Source organism: Cryptomeria japonica, chromosome 5 (genome assembly GCF_030272615.1).
Source record: "Cryptomeria japonica chromosome 5, Sugi_1.0, whole genome shotgun sequence".
NCBI classification, from domain to species: domain Eukaryota; kingdom Viridiplantae; phylum Streptophyta; class Pinopsida; order Cupressales; family Cupressaceae; genus Cryptomeria; species Cryptomeria japonica.
In genome coordinates this window covers 344,663,739-344,688,617 of record NC_081409.1, presented here as the reverse complement: position 1 = coordinate 344,688,617, position 24,879 = coordinate 344,663,739, and the positions used below count along the sequence as shown (strand labels likewise).

The window sequence follows — 24,879 nt, the reverse complement described above, 5'->3', positions numbered from 1 at the left end:
GAATAAAAGCCATCCACACAACACCAAGATTTGTATGTGGAAAACCCAGTAAAGAGAAAAACTACGGTGGGAAGCCTACCCACAGTCAAATAATACTTCTGTAGTAAGTATGTGAATTTACAATGAAGGGGCCTACACATGCAAGAAGGCCAACAGCCTAGAGCACACTACTAATCAGAAAAGGAGTCTCACTAACTACATACAAATCTAGACTACAATATGGAGAAGTGTTGAAATGCAAAATATAACATCTCCTATGCTAGAGTACAGTTCCGGTTAAGCTCAATATTAGATGACTTAATCCTCTTACAAACCCAATTGCATCTCCAATGATCGACCAACTCCTCTACCTGAATGATATTACATTATTCGCACATTATATTCCTTTACCATGACCTCTTACAATAACCATGATGATCTACAATCAGATCTTACATCTTATTTATACAAACCCTGGATCATAAACAATCAAGTCAGCCACCAAACAATAAACCAATTACATAATTACAAACCATGTCAGCCTTAGACCGAAAACAAATAATATCCAACACATAAGACATCCAAGAAATAAAACAATAGATCATATCCACATGCTACATTAATGTCGGTTCATAACCTAGATCAACCGAGACCAAGTATAGGTCCACACACTTTAGCAATGATCTCCAAATGTCAAGTCTTGAAAATGATTACCAACAGCATCCTACAACTTCATCAGAAGCTGCACCAATACCAATTATGAAATGCATCAAAGATCTCGACCAAAAGATCTGTCGGTGAAACCCTCGCCAGAACTAGAAACCAATCTTCATAGCAAACAGTATAGCATCCAATCACCAGATCAACTAACCAAATATGAGTATAAGCATTATGAACAAGTCAATTCCATCACCAGATTATACCGGAGTCAAACATACCATGCAAGATCTAAGTTAACCAAAAACTACTCAACCTACCGAGACCAGAAGGGTGCCAGTAAAGCATCAAAACAACTAGTGTTGGCATCAATAACAATACATCAATGTAACACATAATAAATTCCACCAAATGGCCAACAAATCATAGATAATCATAAATTCTAGAGTAATAAAGTATGTGAGGCATTATTATAGACAATGGTATCATCCCCACCTCTAACATTACAGGTGATGAAATTTTTAAAATCATTGAAGACCATAGAATACACATGTTTTAGGAGAGAAGTTATCTTAGTTTAGACAAGAATATTTTGCACATGAGATCCTAAATGTGCCACCCTATATATTGATATTTACCTTCCTTGAAGGTATGCTTGAGTATATTGTACACTAGTCTCATCATATTGAGGTGATACTCAAGGATAAGATAACTAATATATTATTTGATGGTGGCTTTACCATTCACTATCATAATGAAATTTGTAGAATATTCTTTATAACTATCATCGTGAAAGTCATTGTTGGATTAATAGTCCCCCAAATGAACTGCATGGGCAAATATCATCAAGCCTTTCTAAGGATGTCACTCCCTCTTCTTCGATTTTGGCTCCCTTTAGTTGAGCCATCAAACTTTGTTTTGAACCAACTAAGGTATAAGATGACTAATTAGACAAATAATTTTGAGATATGGATATAGAAAATATTATCACATGGGTCTTTAAAACAATACATAGGAAGAAGAAGAATAAAATATTTAAGAAAAAAGTGATTATAAGAATTAAATTAAGAAGCATTAGGACATGAAGAACAAGAAGTATGAGACAATGAAGATTTTTTATGTAACAATATCTATAGATAATTACTTTTGAGAATAATGAATTTTCTCTAAAAATGATGGCATACTACAAAATTAATCCTATAGGTTTATGGGGTAATGAGTAGCTAAAATTTGATTAGCTTAAAAGTAAACTAAGTTATATAATTAATTTCAGAGCTTCGAGATTTTACCATGTGTTAAATATTCTTGTATCAATGTTTCGAATCATACTCTATGATTCATCATAACGATGGAGAGTTGGAGTGGCATCCCGAGAGGCAAGAAAGGATTGATGATATTTGCCCATGCAGTTCATTTGGGGGACTAGTAATCCATCTATGACTTTCATGATGATAGTTATAAAGGATATTCTATAAATTTCATTATGATGATGAATGGTAAAGCCACCATAAAATAAAAATATTAGTTATCTATCCTTGAGTATCACCTCAATATGATGAGACTAGTGTATAGTATAGTCAAGCATACCTTCAAGGAAGGTAAAATGTCAACAGATAGGGTGGCAAATTTAGGATCTCATGTGCAAAATAGTCTTGTCTAAACTAAGATAACTTCTCTCCTAGAATATGTGTGTTCTATGGTTTTCAATGATTTTAAAAATTTAATCACCTATAATGTTAGAGGTAGGGATGATATCATTCTCTTCTCCAACTCTCCATCATTATAATGAATCATAGAGTATGATTCGAAACATTGATGCAAGAATAAAACACATCGCTAAATCCAAAGCTATGAAATTAATAAACATGGATTTTGGAAATCTAATGTCTTTAAGTTATATGATCATTAATGTAATCTTACATAAGTAATTAAATCAGCTTGATTTGCATCCAAGGCATAGATATGGTATATATAAGAGGTGGAGTTTACTTATTATCATCATATTGAATATTATGTTCATACTAAATACTATTAGAGGTATCACCATCAAAATACATTTGAGGTTACTTCCTTAAATGGTATATTATTATCAAGTATTTGTAACATATTCTCTATTATATTATTCTATTATATATTAAGTAGCTTGAAACTACATGAAAATGATTCTCTATGGGATGTTAAAAAATCTCATCTTCTTGTATAGTGAATTGCTTAAAAAATCCTTGCAAATGGTACAAGTGTCTTCTTATGCTAATACCACTAAAAAATAACTACTTTAGTTGATTATCTTTATAGTAACTTGATCAAATTTCAACAAGAAAATATTCCTCTTTACATAATTCACATTAATATTGCGATCATTGAATACAAATTTTAAGTGATAATGGTTTTATTCTTCATGTATTTAGTTTAAACTTTCTAAAATGTATTCATGTTGATGCCTCTAATCTCAATCCTAATTTCCCATGTTATGCTCAATGGGATGTTAAAAAATCTCATCTTCTTGTATAGTAAATTTGTTAAAAAATCCTTGCAAATGGTACAAGTGTCTTCTTATGCTAATACCACTGAAAAATAACTACTTTAGTTGATTATCTTTAAAGTAACTTGATCAAATTTCAACAAGAAAATATTCCTCTTTTCATAATTCACATTAATATTGCAATCATTGAATACATATATTAATTGATAATGGTTTTATTCTTCATGTATTTAGTTTAAACTTTCTAAAACATATTCATGTTGATGCATCTAATCTCAATCCTAATTTCCCATGTTATGCTCAATTTTAAATTTTTACTTTTGTACTTATGTCCTATTCATTGTTATTTTTTAATTCATTCATAATTTATCATCTTGGAATTCAAATTCTTTCTTTTGGATAAGTCTGATAATGTAGACATCTATAACATCACCCCAACTTCTTGTGATATATATTGATGTGACTATTTTCAAACAGCTTTGTTTGATGCATTTTTCTCAAAGATTTATTTAATGCTTCTCTCCAATAATCCTTTACTTATTTATACCCAAAATAGCTTTTATACAATTCATATTTTGAACTTATATTCATTTTGTTTATTTCTCAAACATTTATGTTTCATTATAAATCCTCCTACACTTCTACATTACTCAAAAATTTTATAATTTTTTTTCAATTCTTTTGATACTGTAATTATGAACTTTTTATAGCCCATTAGACACCACTCCTTAGGATGGTTTTATTTTACTTTCAATTTTATTTTAGTATTTTATATTGTATTATTCATTTGCATCTTAATATATATTTTCTCTCTTATATACATAGGATACACTTATTACTTTTTCTTTCTCATTTAGTTTGTTCATAGTTTTCAATGCACTTATGATTAAAACAAACATAAATTCTAATCTAATTTATATTAACTACATATAAACGTCAAAATATACTTAATTTCCCATTTTCCTTATCATGCGATATCTTAGTGTCTTAAACATAAAAGCAAGAATAATTTCACTCCCACATGTTCAAATTAAGTCCAATTCTTCGCCTATTTAGAACATTCATATATTTTATAAAGTAACTTATTTTAACATTTAAGTAATTTAATAATTTGATAGAATATAATTAACTCATTGAATAGTTATTGTCTTTGATGAGACTATTCTCTATTATATTTTGATACACATGTTTTAATAATGTGTCATTATGAACAAAGGTTTTGAAAGTTTATTTCTCTAAATTAGATCAACAATTAAATAGTGGATAAGAATTGAAATTACGTGATGTTTTGTTAATATTCAATTGCATAATTTTTTAATCAATCTTGATTGATCAATATTTCATGATAAGTGATTTAGAACAACACATTGCTTATTATTTAAAAACATAATTTTTTTTTTAAAAATAATAATGTTCTATCTACAATAACATATATTTGAATTATTATATAATGAAATATGCAATATTAAAATACATTTTTTAAGTTTTATATGATATCCTATCTACCTATCCATTGAACCTCTTATAGATACGTGCTGGTATAGTGAAATTTGAAAGAAACTCTGTTGTAGGTGATACGGAGGGCCATGCACTCAAGTAAAGACGTGCATCTACAGTAACAAACCTAACTTTTAAATGCCTTCTATTGAATCATTTTCAGGATTTATCTCTTCCTTCGTGACGCATTTTTCTTCCTTCTCCGTTTGGGAAGATTCGGATTGACGTAGAGCCTGTTTTTCCTTAATCTTGGCATCCAGGGCACTAATCACATTGCTCACTGCTTTGTCAGGAGTGTCCACTTTACTCATCAGAATTTCTATAATTTCAGCAGGAGTCATTTCGGCCCCGGAAGCGATCTTCTCCTCCACCAAAGGATAAAGTTCGTGAGTTTCAATTCCCAAATAACTGAAAGCGAGAATTTTAAAAACTGCGAAGTTGCAGTAAGAGAGTTCAATGTGGACATCCATTCTCCCACATCTAAGAAGAGCGGGATCGAGATGTTCAGGGTGGTTAGTAGTAAAGATAATAATAAGCTCCTCACCCCAGCATGACCACAATCCATCAGTAAAATTGAGCAAACCAGAAAGGGTAAGTTGACTTCACAGCTTGCTATCTGTGGCCTTCTCCTTCGACTCTCTATCCGTAAGATCGATGGATTAGTCAATGTCCTCTATAACAATGATGGCCTTTTCACTGGTCTGAGTAAGAAGGGCACGGAGCTCCTGGTTATGAGAGACCTTAGTGAGTTCAAGATCATAGATGTCACATTTCATGTAGTTTGCCACGGCGGCAATTAAGCTGGACTTTCCCGTTCCGGGAGGGCCATGAAGAAGGTAACCGCGTTTCCAGGCGCGACCGATCTGTCTGTAGAAATCTTTTCCGGCCTTAAATCGATCAAGATCATTGATAATTGTTTTCTTTATGGATGGATCGAGTGCGAGCTTTTGAAAAGTAGATGGGTGCTTTAAAGGCATGCTATTCCATCCTTGTCCACGAATGGCGCAAAATCCACTGCTGGTATATAATTTGAGTTCCCTTTTGCCCAGTTTATGCTCCACCGCGTTTCGGATAAGTGGTTCAAATAGGCCTTGAGGAGGTTCTGGTCTAGTTTGTTCATTCTGAGACTATAGGAGTGTCTTTCAACGGTTTCTTTGTCCACCATTTTCTGTATGGTGTGTTGGGTTCAGCACATTCTCACTCCGCTGAATGAGTCGTGGATTAGTTGGTCTGTGTCGGAAGAGATGCCCAACTCTCTCGCATTGACGCCTAGATAAGCCGTTAGATTGCGAGCTTCCGCCTCGCTTTCCAGAGTTTTCACGTACTCTTCCGCATCCGTGTACAGCTCGTTCATGTTCCATCCGTCCTTTCCTTTGAATTCTGGGAGGCTCACGCAACAACACAGATTTACGCAGTAAAAAATGCGCATCACCCATTGTCCCACTATTTGGCGTACCTGTGGGGAAACATAGCTGTTTACGAATGTCATAAACCCGATTATGGAAAGTATCTTTCCGATTAAGGTTTCCATTTCCTTCTTTCACTACAAATTATCAAGTGCTTGCTCAGTTTTGGTTAGATGACAACAGTTTTTCACTACAAATTATCAAGTGTTTACCACTTGCATTGCGTAGCTTCTGAGGTATTTTTAGGGTTTCAAGTAAATTTTTCAACAGATAGAAGACATGGGTATCCTCACGATGTAACTGATGCAACAGGTTTCCATATCAATCAATTTTATTTTCCAGCGTACTACTCGTCTCTGCCAAAATGGGAGTTTCGGAACAGGGTATCGGTATCCACCAAAGCATAAGAAAAGGGCGATTACTATGAGAGGTTGCAGCTGGAAAGACAACACACGAACTGTTTGACTAGACGCCTCAAAGAAATGTGGTATCATGCACAAATTGAATTTGTTGAATAGGATTCAGAAACTCTCAACCAAATGGGATTGGTGAGTGTAAACCTAGACTCCACAACCTTTGCCAGTATCATCACAACCTGTGCGAAAATGGGAGCTTTAAAACAGGGTATGGGGAACCATCACCGCGTCATATGTTGTAGCTGCAACCGCCCTGGTAGGTATGCATGCAAAATGTGTTGGCTTCGACAATGCACGTGAACTGCTTGACAGAATGGCTTGAAGAATTATTTGAGAGAGTGCCATGTTTTCTAGATATGCAAAATGCGAAAGCATAGGAAAGGCATGTGAAATGTTTGACAAAATGCCTCAAAGAAATATGTCCTCATGAAATGCCCTGATTGCAGGATATTAACAAAATGTGCTGAGGATGTCTTCTTAGGTTCATGGAGCGCCAAAACAATTTTTCAGAATTTTAAATATTTAAATTTTTTATTCAATTTATCTAGATTTATGATGGAGTGAAATTCTAAAGTTCTATCATACTTTATAATAGGTTTTAAAAATACTATAAAAAATGAGTTGTCATTGTAACATGTTAATGTGATCTAATCAGTTCTGAATCAAAAGAATCACACTACAATGTTTAGGATTTTGAGAAAAAGATAGCTTTCACTAGTAACATAAAATATATTAGTTTATTTATATAGTGGTGGGTTTGAGGATAAGGGCCACTTAGAAAGTCTATTCAAGATCTCAAACTTGGTTTAGTCAAATGTTTAATGGTATTAATGTATTCAAAATAGATTCAACCAAAAAGTTTCTATCTAAAATAGATCTCGGTAGGATGTTTTCTTGCTCATATATAATTACATATCTTTTTCACTGTTAAAAAAAATGAACATTGCAAAACCAAAAGTCATGAAAACCAAATCAGATTTTATATTTTATTGTGAATCTCAATAGTCATTGAGAGATATGTTAGAAGTCAAAACAAGTAAACATGAGTTTGATGGAGCGAGTTGGATTAATATAATGTTATAGAGTCATCTCTCAATCAGTTTTCATTGTTGGATTTCTATGCATTATTAATTTTTTTAATTATTTTGTGTAAATTTATTACTTCATTTTCATGACAATTTGATATCCGAATATAATATGATAGCCATAAATTTTTTAAGCATGTTAAGAAACTATTGTACAAGGCATGAAATAGTAGGGGAATGATTGTCATGAAAACATCAATTGAGGAATACCTTTTGTTATTAATTCACTTGGGTATATACTATATAAAGACAAATTTAAATGCACCTTTCAATATGCATAAAAAAGTTGGATGAATATTTTTGATGATTATGTTTTCATATACAAAGATAAAGCTATGCTTCTCATCTTCTTTTTCTTCTTTAGAACCATCATCACTTTCTATTTCAATATTTATCATCTTCCTCAACATCATCTTCAAATTATCCTGTTGTGAAAGAGTCATTTGTTTGTATGAGCTCTTTAGAATTCTAATTTCTAATTTGATTGAATCTAGATATATGATTTGAATACTTTCTCACATGTGATTCCCTTGACCAAGACCACCTATGATTTTGACTTTAATTGCATCTTCATATTGCTAACACCTTCTTTTCATTTTTGATACAAATGATGACTTTGAGATGTCCAAAAGAATTCCTTGACTATAACCCATTATGATACTAATTGCCATTGCATTTTCATATTGTTCACCTTCATTGTACAACATCTCCCCCTCCCATCCACCACTCCCAATCATTCTCTCTTTTAAAATGAAGATTCAACTTTACTCATGTTTATTAATTTTCTTTCAAATTGGTTGCTTGTGCACCAATTTAGGATATTATTTTAATTATTTTTAATCATTTCTAGATTTAAGAAAGTATTCTACTTTTATATTTAGTACATTAATAGCATTCTTATATTACCTTATTTCTTTTGTGTGCTTGTGATCTTATCACATTTGTTATAAAGTATGATTGTCAATAAATAAAAAAGTCCATGGTCTTATCACATCCCTACATTAGGCCCCTTTAACTTGGGCATTATGTGGATAACATATTAATTAATATTAACTAATAAAAATAAATGAATGTACAAGAAAGGGAGAGGAAATTTGGATGACCTCCTACAATTCACATTAACTAGTGATGGCACGAGAGAAAAGGTGGGTTTGTCATGCTATTAATAAAACGTGGCATCCTTCCCCTTGGCTATCTAGTCATTTTGCTTCAACTTTATGAAATAATGTCTTTATGCTTTGATTGTAAGGAGATATACATAGACAATTGTGAAAGAAGGCAAGAAGGAGGAGAAACCATGGACAATGGTTGGAACCTAAAAAAGGGTAGGGGGCTACATAAACTACGTTGGTAGGTAGGATATTCTCAAAACTAGATTCGTTCAAAATGGCTCATGATTTTTTGAGAAATAGTAATTGGTAGAAGTAAAGGTAGGCTCCACAACCTTTGATGACATCCTTACTTCAATCTTGTGTCTGAAGGAAAGCTTACAAACAAGCTATGCATATACTTCATTTGTTTGTTTCCTTAGTTTTATTTTCATTTGTTTGTCAATAAACGACATTATTCCTGAGATTTCATTCTTTAAAATAGACTTATAAACCTTTTGATAGATGATTGAATGATTTTATCGGGGATTGAGGATGCCAACATCCCCGACCCCTGATCACTTTATACATAATTTTTGTGGGTATTTCAATATCCCCGACACATGAGGTTTCTCCTATATGCTTCAAAGTAGGATCAAGGATGCTGCCATCCTCGACCCCTCAAATACAAAGGTTTATTTATTGGGTAAAGCTATGAATGTTTGATAGTCAGTGGCTTAGTTGCTTTCAATGCTTAGTTAGTCTCTGCTTTCGATAAAATATTTTCATTAGTAGTGTAGTATTTTTTTACATTCAGTAAAGACTCCTAATTCAAGACGTTTTGTGTAGAGTCGATAATGTCTCAACAAAAGGTCATCCTAATGAAATACAAATTCAATGATTATATTTGCTCTACTAAATTGCACATACTAGATAGGGAGATCACAAACACTGATCTAGGACATATAAACCTAGATAGGTTCCTAAGGCAAATGTTAGAGCCAGATAGGAGGACCCCTAGCGGCTACATCTTTGGTTTACTCAAGGATGGGGAAAATAGCTAGATTTCTTGTTTCCTTGCAGTCTATAGACTTGGTCGTGGAATGTTCAACAAACTACAATTCAAATGAGAGAAGGGATTATGACCCATTAGGATACATCATTTTAGTTATCTCTCTTGATGTAATTGAAGTTATCTTCCACATTCCTAAATATGATACATATGCTAAGGTGGAAATCACTCATGGGTAACAAATATTATGTAGAGGAGAATAACCGAATGGTCCATATCAATGAGCATCTACTTGAGAAGTCCAAGAAACCTAATCAATTGGAGCAGATGAAGATTATTCACCAAGCCTACCTACATATGGATGGAAGAGATTATGTCATCATTCTAAGTAGAGTAGAAAGCCTCCCAGATGCAAATGATTTACGTTCATTATAACTATCTCTACAAGAAAGGAAAGTGATGGGATCCATTTTGTAGCATGGGATTCACAAAAATTCCATTTTTAGAGAGGATATACTTACAACCTTATGTGATTGTGAATTATTCACCTATAAATACAAACGATAAACCTTATTGACAAGGTCATCTAAACCATAAACCCATAAACCCATAATTACATCAGACGATACCACCAGAGCAATATGACAGAGTTCCTCTATCATTTACGCGGTGATGGATCCCCATACCCTGTTTTAAAGCTCCCATTTTCTCACAGGTTGTGATGATACTGGCAAAGGTTGTGGTGTTTAGGTTTACACCCACCAATCGCATTTGGTTGAGATTTTTTTAATCCTATTTAACAAATTTAATTTGTGAATATCCTGCAATCATAGCATCCATGATACCACATTTCTTTGAGGCATCTAGTCAAACAGTTCGTGTGTTGTCTTTCCAGCTGTAACCTCTCATAGTAATCGCTTTTTTGTTATGCTTTGATGGATACCGATACCCTGTTCCAAAACTCCCATTTTGGCAGAGACGAGTAGTACGCTGGAAAATAAAATTGATTGACATGGAAACCTGTTGCATCAAGTGCATCGTGAGGATGCCCATGTCTTCTATTTTTTGAAAAATCTATTTGCGTAAAGAAGGAAAGGCCCTGAAAATACCTCAGAAGCTATGGCATGCAACTAGTAAACACTTCCTTGACAGAAGCTATGGCATGCAACTAGTAAACACTTCCTTGAAAATTTTGGGTGGGATCGGCGTTCAAATTCAAAGTTAACGGCGACTCTTATTTGGACGGGACGGAGGGGAGGGAACGGACGTTAGGAAAAATAACGGTGGAAACAAACAATGCTGTAAACAGAAACGCTATGAACGGGAAATCTTTGTTGAGTGGGCCCGGCCACCTAAGCAGTCAACACTTAGAATGTGCCGGTTAAGCCCAACACAGTTTTTTATGTTTTATAGAGACTCTAAGCGTCGCCTTGCTATCAAAATGACATTATTACCTTGCACGTCATTAAAACTTTTAATTACACCACAGCCAACAAATCGTGCACACTCAAGGTCGAGAATTACAATATTCATAATTATAATTACTCATTATTATGGTTACGAGTTTCATAATTATATTGGTGGCATGCTTCTTGGAAATAGAGGGAGGTGAAACAATAGAAAACAAACATAAGATTTATATTCATCAATGTAAAACATTAAACAGTTTGAGCTTCAGCTCATACTCATAGATACCATAACATAAGTCTGAAACATTACACCTCCTGATAAAAAACTCACAAATATCATTACAAATTCATTGTTGCTTGAGCCGCTGCTCACACAATCTCACATAACCACTGCTCATAAAATCTCCTTACAGCTCTACAGAGTTGGACTCATGGAAGAGTAAGCTACTAGTACAAACTCACTGCAATATATAGAAATAGTGGAGTGCTACAAGTGGGTGATATGTAGAGCATGGTTGACTGCAACAAGATAAGGTAATATTTATTAGGCATTGGCTTATATCTATTAATAAATATAGATCACATCTCAAGGTCATGGGAAATCACACATATTAATAAGAAGAAGAAGATAGGAAGGTGATAAGTTCAATAAAAATCTTCAAATAAAAGTCTATCCTTTGTCAATGAATATAGATGTAATCATTGTGATTAAAATTTCTAATACTCCCTCTTAATCACAACTACTATCATTTATCATCTTATTTGTTACAGTTTCATCTACCTGTTACGACAGTCATACAAACAATTCATTTTTCCTTTGAAAATGGATGCATCTTCTTTGTAACAACCTTCTCTTTCTCTTTGCAGATCTTCAATCTTTCTCTTCTCAGACAACAAGACTTTTACAAGTTCTATTTAACTGGGCTTTAGTGTGCTACTTGATTTTACCAATTTTTCCTCATCATAATCACCTTGGGATTTTGTTTCTTATCCCTAGCCAATACAATTCTAAAATGGTTTCTAGCTTACCATAAACTTTGTACTCAAGTGGTATTGACTTACCATGAACCTCACATATAAGTGGTTTCAATTGACCACAAACCTTATATACGAGGGGTATCTACTAACCACGAAACTTCACAAATGGTTTTGGATTACCATAAACCTCACAAACAAGTGGTTTCTGCTGACCATGATCTTCATGACGGGAAAATTGATTTGTAATGCATACACTTTCTGATTCATTACTCTCGGTTTTACTCACTAAATTTTATAATTCTCTTTTTGTACCTGCATTGATTATTGAGTCCATAAAAAAATAATCCATCTACCAAGACACATGGGTAACCAGCCGCTATGCTTGTTAGTTCTATAAGAATCATTTTCAGATACATGGTTCATCAATATTTAAACTTTCATGTAACAATATTGGGGTGTTGGGTATAACCAATCATGAACCATCAACAATAAATCAAGTACAATAAGCATCCTCCCATTGAGACACATTGTTATTTTTTAGGGATCCTAACTTTTGTGGGCTCTATTGGCCTCATGCATTGTTATCCTTGTTTTTCCTTTTGAGAGAAAACAAGGATACCTCTACAAATTTTTCTTAAAATTTGTTTTCATTTCTCTAAGTTGTGAGCTTTGAAGCATTTTTGCCACTTCACTCGTCTTTGAACACTTTGTGTTCAATCTTGGAAATCTTGTCTTCATAGTTAAAATTCAAATTTTAACTTAAGAGAGAATTTTTTCTTGATTGGTGTAAAGTCATGGTCAAAATCCAACTCTTCACCATTTTATAGTTCTAGGTGTAGAATCAGATTTTAAACTTGACAATGCAATTGATTAGCCCCTTTTGGTTGTGAATCAGACCTACAGGGCTGATTTACATCTCTTAAGTCATTTTGGTGCAAATTGAACCTATAGGCCCGATTTGCACCATTATTGATTACAATTTTACATTTATTGTTTGAAGAGTTTGATTTATATTGGGTTTCTCTCTTCCTATATTACCGATTGGTGCCCTTATTTGTTTTCATTATTCATAAAGAGATTCATAAAGCTGCTATATTTCTTTTCAAATCAGATTTTCTATTAAACCTTGGTATGTATTTTGTAGTTCTCTTCGTGTTTTTCCAATATATGCATTATCATTTTTATTAATTTATGTCATGCCCTGCACCGATGTGAAGTTGGGTTTAAGAATCGACACAAACCAAAGCCTCAATTTTGATGTGTGTTGTGCCTTTGAAACCAACTCATCATTATTCACTTTCCTTATTTTACCATGGCTTTGCATGGTGTTGAGCTGGGTTTTGAACCTGACCCACACCATAGCAAATGGCTATGATGTGTGTCAGGTTCAACATCGACCTAGATCATTTTAATGTTTTGCTTCCTACACTTTCAATGGTGTGTGGCATGGTTACAATCCTTCTACAAACCATCCTTGTTTCCTATCTTTCAATGTCGATTGGGTTTCCTTGATCATGACCTCTTACAATAACCATGATGATCTACAATGAGATCTTACATCTTATTTATACAAACCCTCGACCATAAACAATCAGGTCGGGTACCAGACAATAAAGCAATTACATAATTACAAACCATGTCAGCCTTATACTAGAAACAAATAATATCCAACACATAAGACATCCTAGAAATACAACAATAGGTCTTATCCACATGCTACATCAATGTCAGTCCATAACCTATATCAACCTGGACCAAGTATAAGTCCACATGCTTTAGCAATGATCTCCAAATGTCAAGTCTCGAACATGATCACCAACATCTTGAATCTTCATCAGAAGCTGCACCAACACCAATTATGAAATGCATCAAAGATCTCCACCAAAGGCTTTGCTGGTGAAACCCTCACCGGAACCAGAAACCAATCTTCATAGCAAGCACGATAGCATCCAATCACCAGACCAAAACCAACCAACCAAATATGAGTATAAGCATTATGAAAAAATAAATTCCATCAGCAGATTATATCGGAGTCAACCAGATCATGCCAAATCTAAGTTAACCAAAAACCACTCAACCTACTGGGACCAGAAGGGTGCCAGTAAAGTATCAAAACAACTAGTGTTGGCACAATGACAAAACATCAATGTAACACATAATCAATTCCACCAAATGGCCAAAAAATCATAGATAATTATAAATTGTAGAGTAATAAAGTATGTGAGGCATTATTATAGACAATTATATCATCCCCACCTCTAACATTACAAGTGATGAAATTTTTAAAATCATTGAAAACCACAGAACACACATGTTCTAGGAGAGAATTTATCTTAGTTTAGTCAAGAATATTTTGCACATGAGATCCTAAATTTGCCACCCTATCTATTGACATTTTACCTTCCTTGAAGGTATGCTTGAGTATATTGTGCACTAGTCTCATCATATTGAGGTGATACTCAAGGATAAGATAACTAATATATTATTTGATGGTGGCTTTACCATTTACCATCATAATGAAATTTCTAGTATATCCTTTATAACTATCATCGTTTAACTCATAATTGGATTAATGGTCCCCAAATGAATTGCATGGGCAAATATCATCAAGCCTTTCTTGCCCCTAAGGATGTCACTCCCTCTTCCTCGATTTTGGCTCCCTTTAGTTGAGCCATCAAAGTTTGTTTTGAACCAACTAAGGTCTAAGATGACTAATTAGACAAATAATTTCTAGATATGGATATAGAGAATATTATGACATGGTTCTTTAAAACAATACTTGGGAAGAAGAAGAATAAAATATTTAAGAAAGAAAATGATTATAAGAAGTAAATTAAGAAGCATTAGAACAAGAAGTATGTGAAGATGAAGATTTTTATGCAACAATATCTATATTTTATTACTTTTGAGCATAATGAAATTCTCTAAAAAGGGTGGCATACTACAAAATTAATCCTACAGGTTTATAGGGTAATGAGTAGCTAAAATTTGATTACCTTAAAACTAAACTAAGTTATATAATTAATTTCAAAGCTTCTAGATTTGACTGTGTGTTAAATATTCTTGCATCAATGTTTTGAATCATACTCTATGATTCATCATAATGATGGAGAGTTGGAGTGACATCCTAAGGGGCGAGAAAGGCTTGATGATATTTGCCCGTGCAGTTCATTTGGTTGACTAGTAATCCAACTATGACTTTCATTATGATAGTTATAAAGAATATTCTAGAAATTTCATTATGATGGTGTATGTTAAAGCCACCATCAAATAGTATATTAGTTAGCTTATCCTTGATTATCACCTCAATATGATGAGACTAGTGTACAATATACTCAAGCATACCTTCAAGGAAGGTAAAATGTCAATAGATAGGGTGGCAAATTTAAGATCTCATGTGCAAAATATTCTTGTCTAAATTAAGATAACTTCTCTCCTAGAACATGTGTGTTTTATGGTTTTCAATGATTTTAAAAATTTTATCCCCTGTAATGTTAGAGGTGGGGATGATATCATTGTCTATAATAATGCCTCACATACTTTATTACTCTACAATTTATGATTATCTATGATTTGTTGGCCATTTGGTGGAATTGATTATGTGTTGCATTGATGTTTTGTTATTAATGCCAACACTAGTTGTTTTGATGCTTTACTGGCACCCTTCTGGTCCCGGTAGGTTGAGTGGTTTTTGGTTAACTTAGGTCTAGCATGATCTAGTTGACTCCGGTATAATCTGGTGATGGAATTCACTTTTTCATAATGCTTATACTCATATTTGGTCGGTTGGTATTGGGGATGATATCATTCTCTTCTCCAACTCTCCATCATTATGATGAATCATAGATTATGATTCGTAACATTGATGCAAGAATAAAACACACAGCTAAATCCAAAAGGTCTGAAATTAATAAACATGAACTATGGAAATCTAATGTCTTTAAGTTATATGATCATTAATATAATATTACAGAAGTAATTAAATTAGCTTGAGTTGCATCCAAGGCATAGATATGGTATATATAAGAGGTGGAGTTTACTTATTATCATCATATTGAATATTATGTTCATACTAAATACTATTAGAGGTATCACCATGAAAATACATTTGAGGTTATGGTATATTATTATCAAGTGTTTGTAACATATTTTTAATTATATTATTCTATTATATATTAAGTAGCTTGAAAATACATGAAAATGATTCTCTATGGGATGTTAAAAAGTCTCATCTTCTTGTATAGTGAATTGCTTAAAAAATCCTTGCAAATGGTACAAGTGTCTTCTTATGCTAATACCACAAATAACTACTTTAGTTGATTATCTTTATAGTAACCTGATCAAATTTCAACAAGAAAATATTCCTCTTTTCATAATTCACATTAATATTGTGATCATTGAATACATATATTAGTTGATAATGGTTTTATTCTTCATTTATTTAGTTTAAACTTTCTAAAATGTATTCATGTTGATGCCTCTAATCTCAATCCTAATTTCCCATGTTATGCTCAATTTTAATTTTTTACTTTTGTACTTATGTCCTATTCATTATTATTTTTTAATTAATTCATAGTTTATCATCTTGGAATTCAAATTCTTTCTTTTGGATGTCTGAATATGTAGACATCTATAACATCACCCCAACTTCTTGTGATATATATTGATGAGATTATTTTCAAAGAGCTTTGTTCGATGGATTTTTCTCAAAGATTTATTTAATGCTTCTCCCCAATAATCCTTCCCTTATTTATAACCCAAAATAACTTTTATACAATTCATATTTTGAACTTATATTCATTTTTTTATTTCTCACACATTTATTTTTCATTATAAATCCTCCTACACTTCTACATCACTCAAAAATTTTATAATTTATTTTCAGTTCTTTTGGTACTTTAATTATGAACTTTGTATAGCCCATTAGACACCACTCCTTAGGATGGCTTTGTTTTATTTTCAATTTCATTTTAGTATTTAATATTGTATTATTCATTTGTATCTTAATATATATTTTCTCTCTCATATACATAGGATACACTTATTACTTTTTCTTTGTCATTTAGTTTGTTAATAGTTTTCAATGCACTTATGATTAAAACACACATAAATTCTAATCTAATTTATATTGACTACATATAAACGTCAAACTATACTTAATTTCCTATTTTCCTGATCATGCGATATTTTCGTTTCTTAAACACAAAAGCAAGAATAATTTCACTCCCATGTGTTCAAATTAAGTCCAATTATTCGCCTAATTAGCACATTCATATATTTTATAAAGTAACTTATTTTAACATTTAAGTAATTTAATAATTTGATAGAATATAATTAACTCGCTGAATAGTTATTGTCTTTGATGAGACTATTCTCATTTATATTTTGATACACATATTTTAATAATTTGTCGTTATGAACAAAGGTTTTGAAAGTTTATTTCGCTAAATTAGATCAACAATTAAATAGTGGATAAGAATTGGAATTACGTGATGTTTTGTCAAGATTCAATTGCATAACTTTTCAATCAATCTTAGTTGATCAATATATCATGATAAGTGATTTAGAAAAACACATCGCTTATTATTTATAAACATAAAAAAATAATTTAAAATAATAATGTTCTATCTACAATAACATATATTAGAATTATTATATAATGAAATATGCAATTTTAAAATATATTTTTCAAGTTTTATATGATATCCTATCCACCTATCCATTGACCCTCTTATAGATACGTGCTGGTATAGTGAAATTTCAAAGAAACTCTGTTCGAGGTGATACGGAGGGCCATGCACTCAGATAAAGACGTGTATCTACAGTGGCAAACCCAACTTTTAAAAGCCTTCTATGGGATCATTTTCAGGATTTATCTCTTCCTTCGTGACGTATTTTTCTTCCTTCTCCGTTTGGGATGATTGGGATTGACGTAGAGCCTGTTTTTACTTAATCTTGGCATCCAGGGCACTAATCACATTGCTCACTGCTTGGTCAGGAGTGTCCACTTTACTCATCAGAATTTCTATAATTTCAGCAGGAGTCATTTCGGCCCCGGAAGCGATCTTCTCCTCCACCAAAGGATAAAATTCGTGAGCTTCAATTCTCAAATAACTGAAAGCGAGAATTTTAAAAACTGCGAAGTTGCAGTAAGAGAGTTCAATGTGGACATCCATTCTCCCACATCTAAGAAGAGCGGGATCGAGATGTTCAGGGTGGTTAGTAGTAAAGATAATAATACGCTCCTCACCGCAGCAAGACCACAATCCATCCGTAAAATTGAGCAAACCAGAAAGGGTAAGTTGACTTCGCAGCTTGCTTTCTGTGGCCTTCTCCTTCGACTTTCTATCCGTAAGATCGATGGAGCAGTCAATGTCCTCGATAACAATGATGGCCTTTTCACTGGTCTGAGTAAGAAGGGCACGGAGCTCCTGGTTATGAGAGATCTTAGTGAGTTCAAGATCATAGATGTCATATTTCATGTAGTTTGCCACGGCGGCAATTAAGCTGGACTTTCCCGTTCCGGGAGGGCCATGAAGAAGGTAACCGCGTTTCCAGGCGCGACCGATCTGTCTGTAGAAATCTTTTCCGGCCTTAAATCGATCAAGATCATTGATAATTGTTTTCTTTATGGATGCATCGAGTGCGAGCGTATTAAAAGTAGATGGGTGCTTGAAAGGCATGCTATTCCATCCTTGTCCATGAATGGCGTTAAATCCACTATTGGTATATAATTTGAGTTTCCTTCTGCCCAGTTTATGCTCCGCCGTCTTTTCGGACACGTGGTTCAAATAGGCCTTGAGGAGGTTCAGGTCTAGTTTGTTCATTTTGAGAGTATAGGCGTGTCTTTCAACGGTTTCTTTGTCCACCATTCTCTGTATGGTGTGTTGGGTTCAGCACATTCTCACTCCGCGGAATGAGTCGTGGATGAGTTGGTCTGTGTCGGGAGAGATACCCAACTCTCTCGCATTCACGCCTCGATACGTCGTTAGATTGCGAGCTTCCGCCGCGCTTTCCAGAGTTTTCACGTACTCTTCCGCGTCCGTCTACAGCTCGTTCATGTTCCATCCGTGCTTTCCTTTGAATTCTGGGAGGCTCACGCAACAATACAGATTTACGCAGTCAAAAATGCGCATCACCCATTGTCTCACGATTTGGCGTACCTGTGGGGGAACATAGCTCTGTGAGAATGTCATAAACCCGATTATGGACAATATCTTTCCGATTAAGGCTTCCATTTCCATTTTTCACTACAAATTATCAAGTGCTTGCTCAGTTTTGGCTAGATGACAACAGTTTTTCATGTTTTATAGAGACTGTAAGCGTCGTCTCGCTATCAAAACGGCATTATTACCTTACAAGTCGTTAAAACTTTTAATTACACCACGGCCAACAAATCGTGCACGCTCGAGGTCGAGAATTACAAACTTCATAATTATAATTACTCATTACTATGGTTACGAGTTTCAAAATCTTCAGTATGTTATATTGGTCGCATGCTTCTTGGAAATAGAGGGAGGTGAAACAATAGAAAACAAACATAAGATTTATATTCATCAATGTAAAACATTACACCTCCTGATCACAAACTCACACTCACAGATACTCACAGATACCATAACATAAGTCTGAAACATTACAAACTTATATTGGTGGCATGCTTCAGCTCATACTCACAGATACCATAACATAAGTCTTAAACATTACACCTCCTGATCACAAACTCACAAACACCTTTACAAATTCATAGTTGCTTAAGCTGCTGCTCACACAATCTCACAGAACTACTGCTCATAAAATCTCCTTACAACTCTACAGAGCTGGACTCATGGAAGAGTAAATTACTATTACAAACTCACTGCAATATATAGAAATAGTGGACTGCAACAAATAAGGTAAGATTTATTAGGCATTGGTTGGATGTGATTTTCTATCCATTAATAAATATAGATCACATCTCAAGGTAATGGGAAATCACACATATTAATAATAAGATAGGAAGGTGATAAGTTTAATAAATACCTAGATGTAAGGAATGGTTTTTTTTTTATACTGCTGCACGCTCTTAAGGAATAGGGTTGCGATTTTAACAAAATACCTAGATTTAAGGAATGGTTTTTTTTGTACACAGATGGATGAGGTCTATATGTCTCTGTGATTTTAGACTTATGCCTATTAGTGTAACTATCATCTTCACATGAAAGAGCTTAACAAGTGATAATGATATGTAGGCTTGAAGTGGATCGCATTACTTTCAGTCACTCCTTGATGAAAGAGTGTCTAATGGTAGGCTATGGTATTATTCAATAGAGTTTGATGAAATATTGTTCATGCATTTAGTTATTTTGTAATGGTTAATTGGAGTGTTATCGTTATGATTTTAGCATTGATAAGTTCAATGAATTATGTTTAGAAGGTGTTTTCTCTTACCTGAGTTTCTTCGTTTATTTTCATCTCAAGTGTGCTTAAGAAGTATTCTCTTAAATTTAATTGAACGCCAAATTAATCAAAACTTAATTCCTAGATATAACTAATGTAAAAGAAGTATAGAAAGAGATACAAAAATTGAAGTAAAGTGGTTATAGCATGCTAATTTACTTTTTAAAATTTTAACATTTGTTTTATTTCGAATTTTGTTGAATATTTATTTAATGTTTCATGATGGAATCGATGGATTTATAATTCTTGTTTTCCATTCTTTTTGAAAGTAGTCATATTGTAACTAAGACTATTATGTATAAAAAGAATCAATTTTATTCTTTTTCTTTTATTTATAAAATAAAGCGTAAGGTAGTTATATTCTTGCAACACCATTTTTATATGTTTGTTCATGCAACTTAGATTATATTTTTTAAGTTTTTAATGTTTGAGATTCTTTTTCAAATCAACTTTTTCATCTATGGCAAGATACTAAGTGTAATTAAAATCTTATTCTACCTAAGGTAATAAAATGTAAACTAACAAAGAAACAACATCAAAGTGTTATTATCCTTAGGCGAATTGATGAAATCTTATTACTAAAAAGGCTCAATCTTTCAACAAAAAATATTTTGATTAAATAACCTAGAAGAATGTTTAAGATTCTTTTGCAACTAATCTAGTTAGGTTCATCATAGAATCCACCATTCATATGTCATTTTTTCTCCTCTTAAGGTGGCCCATTTATTGAAAATAGAAGACTTAAATTGAGATTGATTTGAGAGGAAAGAAAAGAGGTTTACTATACTTTTCCAAAATTCAATGTGATTTCCCTTATGTCATTTTAAGCCGAATTGAGCTCTATTCTACTCTAAGAGTTCATTGTTAATATTACTGATATACATACTCAATTTTCCCTATACATCTTTTTTTTGAAGAAACATCCATATGGTACATAGGCAACTGTTTCGTTGACATTAACCTATGTATATCAATAATGAAAATGTTTTCTTAAATATTTCTTGAGCCAAAATTATATATAGGTGAATAGTTTCTCAAATCTGAGGCACATAATTTTCTATTATTGTAGGTTGCAACCACTTAATTTTTAAAGCTTCACATCAGTTTCTTGATCGACATATTAGTGGAATGAAGTAGATTATCTACATTCTTAGGTTCCATTTCATAGTAATGTTATCAATATAATATTATCTCTTGAATTTACATCACCTCCACCTTTCTCCAAGGAAACCTTACATTGGTCTTTGAGATTCATTCTTGTTGATGTGCTTGTCATGAGAATCTTGGTCATATTTGAACCTTCAAACAAGCATTGCAAATATCTTAAAACAATTAGTTTCTACTATTTAGAAAATATTTTGATTATTATTTGATAGGATGTTCAACAACCCCCAACTTCTTCAACAACACAAGGACCTTCACTATCAAGCATGTCGAGTCCCAATAACAGAACGCAACCTTGAACTCAACCAATTTGTTTGTATATTGTTGAGTTTCTATATAACTCTAACAATAGCAACATTGTGTGCTTTAATTCCTCATTTGTAGGCTCTAATGCATCAGTATCTTGTTGAAAAACACCACAATGAGGAGCCACAACCACCACTGCGCATGCACTTTAAGCTAAGATTTCTTGTAGAACACCCGTTAAACTTCCCAATTCATCTGCTCAGAACTAATAAGCATACTCACTAGTTGCAACTATAATGAAAATCATCCTTGCTAATGGAGGGATGTTGTTGTGATTTTTGGAATAGTCTTATCTCCACGCAAAATGGCATTTCAAAAAAAAAATTAGATGTGCAAAACACAACGTTTTTTTGTTCAATTTTTTGTGTATTAAGAGAAATAGAGATGCATAGAAAGAATATTTCACTCCTAAAAATTTCACAAATATCTGTTGTATTTTGTGAATTTTAAAATCTTTACACAGTGTTGTTTTGTGCTACACAAGTTACTTTATTTTTGTTTGCTTGAGAAAAACAACCCATACAAGGAGAAAATAAAAAAAACAACAACATCTCTTTGCCCTCTCTCTTCATCCCACAAAAATGTGCAAGCATGCCACATGTATGCTGAAAAATACATTGCACCAAATATGCATTTTGCAGATTTGAACTTTATCTCCCTTCATGAATTTGCAAAAATATGAAATTCAAATGCTTGCATGAAGTTAAAACATGTAAAGAATAAACATTAAAAATATTAATAAATATTTCACAAGTCATTTAAAAGATCAAAATAGTTCCATTTGCATTTGAAATTTTGGAAAACTAACACTCTATTATTTTCTTAAGTCGAGCAAATGGAAAATTTCACCATGGGCACATGAGATGTAGGAGAGTCATCAAAATTTGCGAGACATCACAATGATAATTTCAAGAATATTTATGAGACCTCCTTTGTAATCGAGCCTGCCAAAAGGGGGTGCTTGACCCAAATTATTTTTGATAATGTATCATTTGAACTCAAATAATAATTGAATTAAAACAATAAGCTATTTAGGCCAAAATATCAATTGGGTCATATTACATCTACACGATTTGAAACTTTTTTTGGAGTCCTTTCAAGCATGTTGGTGGTCGTACATGCATTAAAAAATACATCAAAACTCACCTAGAGACCATGAAATTAGAGGAACTTACTAAGATTTGTCTTAAAAATAAATTTATCAAAGTTGGGCTCGTAGTTAGATTCAACAAGGCACAAACACTAACTAACATTATGAACTTCAAAAACTTGAGGCATTGTAAATGTGTCAAATTTGTAGGTGCCAACAATGGCTCATGTTTGGAGACACATGCACCTTGTGAGGATGGAAAGATTCTCATTTTCTTTAAGATGTAGACTAGGTTCATATTCTATTGGGCAACTCTACCACTACAATGAACACCGACAATAAAACCTCATTTGGTGGCCCTGCGCCACAAAAAATGAAGAGCCTATATTGGTCTCTATAATTCACTTGATTTTCATCTGAGAAAGTTAAACCCAATTTGAAAATATAACGACACTCTATTTGAACAAACACAGATGACTTAAATCACAGACACTAAGCTTTGACTTCTAGGCTTAAAAGTGCTAAACACTCAGAGTTGACAGACACTCTCTAGCTTAATATATTACTTAGTATGTGTAGTTTAAGGTTGGCCAATCACACACACTATCACTAACATCTCGTACCATTTCATTGAGCCCAACACTATTAGTATTACTTTCTTCAATCTTCATTGTGCAACCAAGCTTAAACTTAAAAAAATTATCATCATGTGACAATAACATGCCACATTAATCATCCTCGTATTTATAATACTTTATGTTAAAAACATTTACCACTCACTATTGGATAGCTATCCAACAAAATCCAAAAGAAAAAATATTCATAATATACATGGAATTTGACATCAACCACATTTACATTATCAAATAATTGGGCATTCGATACAAAAATGTTGACAAATATCTTTGATAAGAATTGCATTAATTTACCAAGGTGATATTTCAGCTCTAACTTAGCAAAAGTGTAAAACTTATATACACCCTTTGATTTATTATTTGGAATATTTTTCATTACTAATTGGAAATCATCCTTTGTAGCAAGAAAAAATTGCTCATCCATACTTTCTATTTCCATTTTTCTTGTAGAATATTAACATTCATATTCATTTTCACTTTTTAAATGTGCCACAACAGAAAAGAATAATTCATCATTATCCATAGCAACTTGACTAGCTTTCAAAGAGGAGATATTATAGATGTTGGACAGATCTGATCCTTGGAGTAAACTAAGATTGGGGGAGGTGAATCAATTTACTATAAGAAATCAGAACTATTGCATATCAAAACCTTCAACACAAACAAATATAAAAAATGAAAGAACAGTACACTCAACACTAATATTTTGACGTAAAAAACCTGGTAAAGGGAAAAACCATGGTGGGAAACCCTACCCACAATCAGATGATACTTTTGTAGAAGTATGTGAATTAATTAAAATGGGGATTGTACTTGCAACCAGGCCGACCATCTAGAGCTCACTGTTCCTAAAAAAAACAAGTCACACTGACTTACATAAACATCAGACTACAATCCAAAAAGAATTAATTATGAAAGTGGCATCTACTAACGCTTGATATAGTTCTGTTTCAGCATAGATGTTTTCCCTGCAATACAATACCTTCTTAGACCTTCCCTAAATTATATAACCTTGTTCGCACATAAACTACTTTCTGATAATGTAGGCATAACCATCCATGATGCCAATTACATGAATAAGTCACCTATAAATACAGCTCATAAACCTTATTGACAAGGTCAACTAAACCCTAAACCCATAAACCCATAATTACAAAAATTACATCACATGATACCACCTAAATCAAGTAACCAAACAATTATATCCACTGGAAATTTCACTAAGACTAAAATCCA

General features: G+C 33.0%; 1 pseudogene; it reads right to left on the bottom strand.

The window, feature by feature from the left end:
- Window positions 1-4,749: 4,749 nt before the first annotated feature.
- On the bottom strand, window positions 4,750-18,881 carry LOC131035481 (AAA-ATPase At3g50940-like; annotated as a pseudogene).
- Between the last annotated feature and the right edge of the window lie 5,998 nt (window positions 18,882-24,879).